The following is a 6083-nucleotide window of genomic DNA, read 5'->3' on the forward strand; positions in this document are numbered from 1 at the left end:
GGGGAGGGGCAGAGAGCAAGGAATGAGAGAATCTCAAGCAGATTCCACACTGTCGGCACAGAGCCCCGACGCAGGGCTCAGGCTCACCAACCACGAAATCATAAGCTGAAGTTAGACGCCTAACCGACTGAGCCACCCAGGCGCCCCGAGTTAGTATTTAATGGGGACAGTTGCTGTTTGGGATGATGACGAAGTTCTGGAGATGGTAATAATGGGTGCGTAACAATGTGAATGTACTTAATGCCATTGAATTTTACATTTAAAAATGGCTAAATGGTAAATTTTACCTTTTGTATATTCTATCACAATTTTAAAATTTTTTAATAAAAATTTAAAATAGAACACAAGCAGTGAGCATTTGGCTAGATAAGGATAGTGACCTGTGATCTCAGGAGGCTCTGACCACCTCCTTGATGGAAGTAGCTGGAAGCTGGGCATCTGGTGGGTGGGAGGGAGGCCCACATAGGTGAAGTTCTGGCATCAGGGGCTGCCTATATGTGGATAATAGAAGCCGCCTCTCCCGCTTGTAGATGGTGTAATATTTTCTACTATAGAGTTCTGCTTCATGTCGAGGAATCCTTCATACATTTGAGGATAGTAACCAAAACATAAAAAATAAAAAAACACTACACAGGATGAAGGGTAGGGGGGCTCAAAAGTTCTGGACTTCGTTGCAGTGTGGGTGAAGTACCCTTCTCAGGACTTAGTTTCCATCTCTGCAAACTAATGAGACCAAATGATACATGGCCTCTACCAGCTTTATGATTTCTTTTCCCCAAACAGTTCCAACATAAATACAATAAAGAATACAGGTGCCCAACTCCTTACCCATCCCTGTTCTTTTCTAAACTTTCAAGGGTCTTCCTCTTCTTTTCAAAGGAAGAGTGATCCAAAATGAACATACCAGTTTCATAAAACTATCATGAGTGCAGACTATGTAGGAGATACCACTTGTAACTTCTAATTATAGCACAAAATCACCGTGGCTTTTATTCTGAGGCTTTCTTTTTTAGTTGTTTTTTTTTTAATTCCAGTATAGTTACCTACAGTGTTATATTAGTGTTGCGTGTACAGTATTGTGATTCAACAATTCCATCACCCAGTGCTCGTCACAAGTGCCCTCCTTCATCCCCATCACCTATTTACTTTTTTACATCATACACAAAATAAATTCAAAATAGACTAAAGACCTAAATGTGAGACCTGAAACCATACAAATCCTAGAAGAGAGCTCAAGCAGTAATGTTTCTGACATCAGCCATAGCAACGTTTTCCCTCTGGAGGCAAGGGAAATAAAAGCAAAGACAAACTATTGGGACTACATCAAAATAAAAATCTTCTGCACAGAGAAGGAAACAATCAACAGAACTAAAAGGCAACCTACTGAATGGGAGAAGGTATTTGCAAATGACCTATTTGATAAAGGGTTAGTATCCAAACTATGTAAAGATCTCTTTTAGTTTTCTACTTTTTTTTTAAATTTAATTATTTGTTTTGAGAGTGAGAGTGCACGTGTGTGCATGTGAGCAGAGGAGGGGTAGAGAGAAAGGAGAAATGGAATCCCAAGCAGGTGCTGTGCTGTCAGTGCAGAGCTGGTAGAGTCCCTCCAGGAGTGAGATTAAGACGTGAGCCGAAATCAAGAGTCAGACGCTTAACCAAATGAGCCACTCAGGTGCCCCTTTTATAGTTTTTTAAAGCAATGATATTATACTGCCGAATCATTTTCAACCATTGAGAAAATAGACTCATTGGGAATCAAGTTGTATAGTAACATTTAACCATTTTCCTTTTCCTTAATCAGTTGGGTGATAAAAAGCAGCCTGATTGCTTTTCAATAGGGAAGGGGTGAGAGTATGAACAAAGAAACTTTTTATAACTACCTTTCACTATTTAGAAGCAATAAGGAACATTTAGGGTTGTTTACCTAACCTGTAGTTCCTCTATTCAAAATAATTCATTCTATTCAGTTATTCAAAGTGCTGTTAAAAAGAAAGTTCTTTTGAAAGATTTTTTAAAACAGCTAAGAACAATTCATACCATTTCAAATGAACCTATTGTGTCTATAATAGACTATATATATAAAATGGTTAAAGGTGAGTTTGGTTTTAAAAGAAGTATTCAAAGGTCTGGGGTTTGCCTGAATGATGCCAAATAATCAGTCTGATCTAGCAATTCACTCTTTAATCTACTGATTTGATAATAAAGTTGATATACCAAAAAGCCTAAAAGCACTTGAGTGTAAATGGATTAAGTTACCCTAGAGAATAAAATGGTATAGAAATCAGCATACCAAGGAGGGATGAAGGACTGAAATGAGAGCAACAAAATAGAAGAACACATCCCCCCATAAAATAACATACCAACAATATTCCAACTGAATTGTCTCATTACATTATCTTTATTTTTAAGATTTTTCTTTTTTAAATACATAGTGGACTAGATTCCTAAGTCATATTTCAAGGATGCATACAGGGAATCCAAAAATGCTTCAAATACATAAATCCATAAAGAACAGATTTCATTCAAAATTACAATAACAAAAGAATACACAAAGACGCATAAAATCTTTATTAAATAATACTTCCTGACATAGGAAAATGGATTATGAACTGGTTTATAGTATATAAAAAAAGTTCCTAAAGTAAAACAAAATTTGCAGATAAAATCTGTCTACACACATTGCTGTTTACCTTTCTATTTCCTCTCTATCTGGACATCCTTCTTCCATATACCTAATGCCTGGTGCTGTTCCCTGAATCTTCTCAACCATGTTCCTCCACCTGGCTGGAGACCCATTCTCTATAAAGTCTTTTCAGGACAACATCGCCATCACAAACCTCCCATTGTTATCACGCTTTGATCTTGGCTGGATCACCCAGTAAAGCGCAATAAGGTAATACATAGTAGTTCTAAGCGATAAAAGGCCTTTTGTTGTCTGATTAGGTACTTTATGTAGATGGCTACTTCCTCATGCTAAAAGTGAGCCATTTCTGATTCTCACTGAATTCTGTACTTGTAGTCAACAGAACTAGCAATCCAGACAGAAAGATAGAGAAATAGAAACAGAGACAAAGAGAGAAAGGAACATATATATTCTTTTTAGTCTGGGAACAAATATCTTAAAACATCTAAAAATCCCATTAGGTATCAAGGGAATATTTGAAGGTGGGTGATGGTCAAAAGCACTAAAAATCAGCTATATTGACTTGAGAATTTTATATAGGGTAGCCCAGAACTAATGGCTGTACCCAAGCACAATGCAGGGGACTAAATACCTGCTAAAATAAATTGTAAACAAAAACCAGCACAGGTTAGATCTGAACAAATTCTTTTCCGCTTAAGACAATGAGTCCCCAACTTAGAGACCACCAGCTTCCAAGTGATGACAAATGGTTCTTGAATCCACACACATAGCCAGCATTGCCGATGGACTAAATAAACCACATGCTTCTCAAATATAGGGATGACTGCTCCTCAGATGTAAATAGTTGATGATGTGATTAATGAAATCCAATATATTCAAAGAAGGTACTGAACTCATTATTACTTTATCACTGAATATTTTCTTGGCTAATATTCAGTAAGTATACAACCAAATGAGTGAGCCCTTGAAAATTTTGCCATTATAAAAAGTATTTTCAAACCAACAGATGGGTTAGGAATCACCAGTGTTGGGCTCTATACAGAACTCTCCAGACAAAGTTTGAGGTACCTGGGTTCCAGCACCTCAATATATACATACACAGGCTGACTTCCTTTCACAGTGATGAATGACAAAAATACATGCAGTGTAGTAAGATTTACTGATAGGCATAAAAAAATGGATTTTCATTTAGAGTAATAAAATTTAAGTAACACAAGGAAAATAAATAAATATATACACACATACAAAAATCCATAAAAAAATATAATTTAATTTAGGATCTTCTCCATAGATCTGCCAATCTATGCAGAGTATACTGAAATGCACCCTTAGCATACACAGCCTATAATCACTAAGCTAAATGAGCCCACAGGGCTGTTTTGCACCTGCTTTCCCATTTCTACTCTGTACAGAGCTCTAGGTTCATTAGCAAAGTGGTCCTTTAAAAATAATAACAAATGAAGAAGGAAGGATAGATATGAACTCATCAGCAAATCTAAGGCAGGTTGATTGCCTGGTCCTCCTCAAATTTGGGGATCTTCTTAAACTCACTTTGCTTCTTGAAAAAAAGCTGGGCCAGGATGTGGTCTGCTGTGGCCTGGAGATAATCGTCCATGTCAAGGGTTTGCAACTGGCAGTGGAAACCAAAACAAGATGCATCAGCGCCAAAGTAGTAAGATTCCTACAAACATCTTACAGCCATCAAGGCACTTGCAAGACAGCAGGATACTTGGCTTTGTAACTTTCCACAGCTATGAATTCCTGTGAATGGTCATCTGTATGCCTGTCTTCCCTTGGCATGGGGAGCTCACCTTTTCAATTCTGAGAAAAAGGAAAGTGTGACTGATGGTGGAGGTGCTGAGGCATCGCCTTTGGAAGGACTGTCTGTCCTACTAAAAGGTAGTTCCCTTTGATGAGGGAAGACCTTGTCTTCCTGTGAGCAAGGACTGGTAACAGAGGGGCTTCTCAGAGCTCCAGCAGCACATGACAGAGGCAAACTTTGCTGCCTAATAAGTGGTCCTCGTGCTCTACAGCCAGACACAGGCTCTCTCCACTGGATTGATAATCTCTGCCTATCTGGCCTGGCTGTCCAGTCAGCTGGGTCTGACGACCTGTCCTTGTTCCCTCTTTCACTCTCTTTCCTCTCTTTCACTACCTCTCTTTCTCAGTCAGCCTCTCTTGATTTGTTCCTCTATATTTGTCTCACTGTGTGTTTCTGTCTCTGTATCTATGTGTGTTTTTTTCTAAGATGGTTCAGAACATGGGAATTAGGAGAAAATTCTAGAATTGTAGAATTATTAGAAATACTAGATCCCTTTATAACCAAATGAGATTATTTGATTCTCCTTCTCTTGACACACAGATTCTACCAGTTCATTCATTCATTCATTCAGCTCACATTTACTGAGGCTCCCCTGTGGTCCAGACACTGTGTTAAGGCAGGATATTCTGCACATCATTGGCACTCACCAATCTCTCTTAAACTGCCTTGAGCTCACCTGGTCTCCAGTGCTGAAGGCAAGAATAAGAAGCAAATCCTCATCACATGCGCTCTTAATGTAATGCTGAGTTCCCATGGGGAAAAATACCACATCTCCAATGTGAACATTAAACTCTGTGATACCCTGAGTGTTAATAACGCCAACCTAAAGAGAAGGGAAAAAAACGGGGTTGAAGTCAAGCAAATAAAATCAAATATTCATAAAGGAGAAGTATTAATAATGAAGAACAGATGAATAAAAATACTTCTTAGTGAGGGTAAATGGCAGAAAATGGAGGCCATCTCTCACATAAAATCTGAGACAGTCCCACAGAAGTCAAAAGATACTCTATTGTAGTAAATGTTCCTCAACACGCATTAGTGAGTTCAATACTGTGGAACATCATGCAAAAAGAGCACCGGTCACTATGTTCTAATTAAAGGTTATAAATTACTTTCCCTAATTAGGCAGAGGATTTACATTTCAGGGTTCTACTGCCCCCCTCATGCCCTCCTTCCTCCCTGGTTGGGAAAACTCATCCTTCTGGGAGAGCAGCAGCCTAACAGTCTTCCTTAAAAGAGACACTAAAGGAGCACACAGGGGTGCCTGGGTGGCCCAGCTGGTTAAGGGTCTGACTTCAGCTCAGGTCATGATCTCAAGGTCCATGAGTTTGAGCCCCACATCGAGCTCTGTGCTGACAGCTCAGAGCCTGGAGCCTGCTTCAGAGTCTGTGTCTCCCTCTCTCTCTGCCCCTCCCCTGCTCTCTCTCTCTCTCTCTCTCTCTCGTAAATAAAGATTAAAAAAAAAGATTTGGGGCGCCTGGGTGGCTCAGTCGGTTGAGTGTCCGACTTCAGCTCAGGTCACGATCTCACGGTCTGTGAGTTCGAGCCCCGCGTCGGGCTCTGGGCTGATGGCTCAGAGCCTGGAGCCTGCTTCCGATTCTGTCTCCCTCTCTCTCT

This window comes from Panthera uncia (genome assembly GCF_023721935.1).
Source record: "Panthera uncia isolate 11264 chromosome D3 unlocalized genomic scaffold, Puncia_PCG_1.0 HiC_scaffold_8, whole genome shotgun sequence".
Classification (NCBI taxonomy): domain Eukaryota; kingdom Metazoa; phylum Chordata; class Mammalia; order Carnivora; family Felidae; genus Panthera; species Panthera uncia.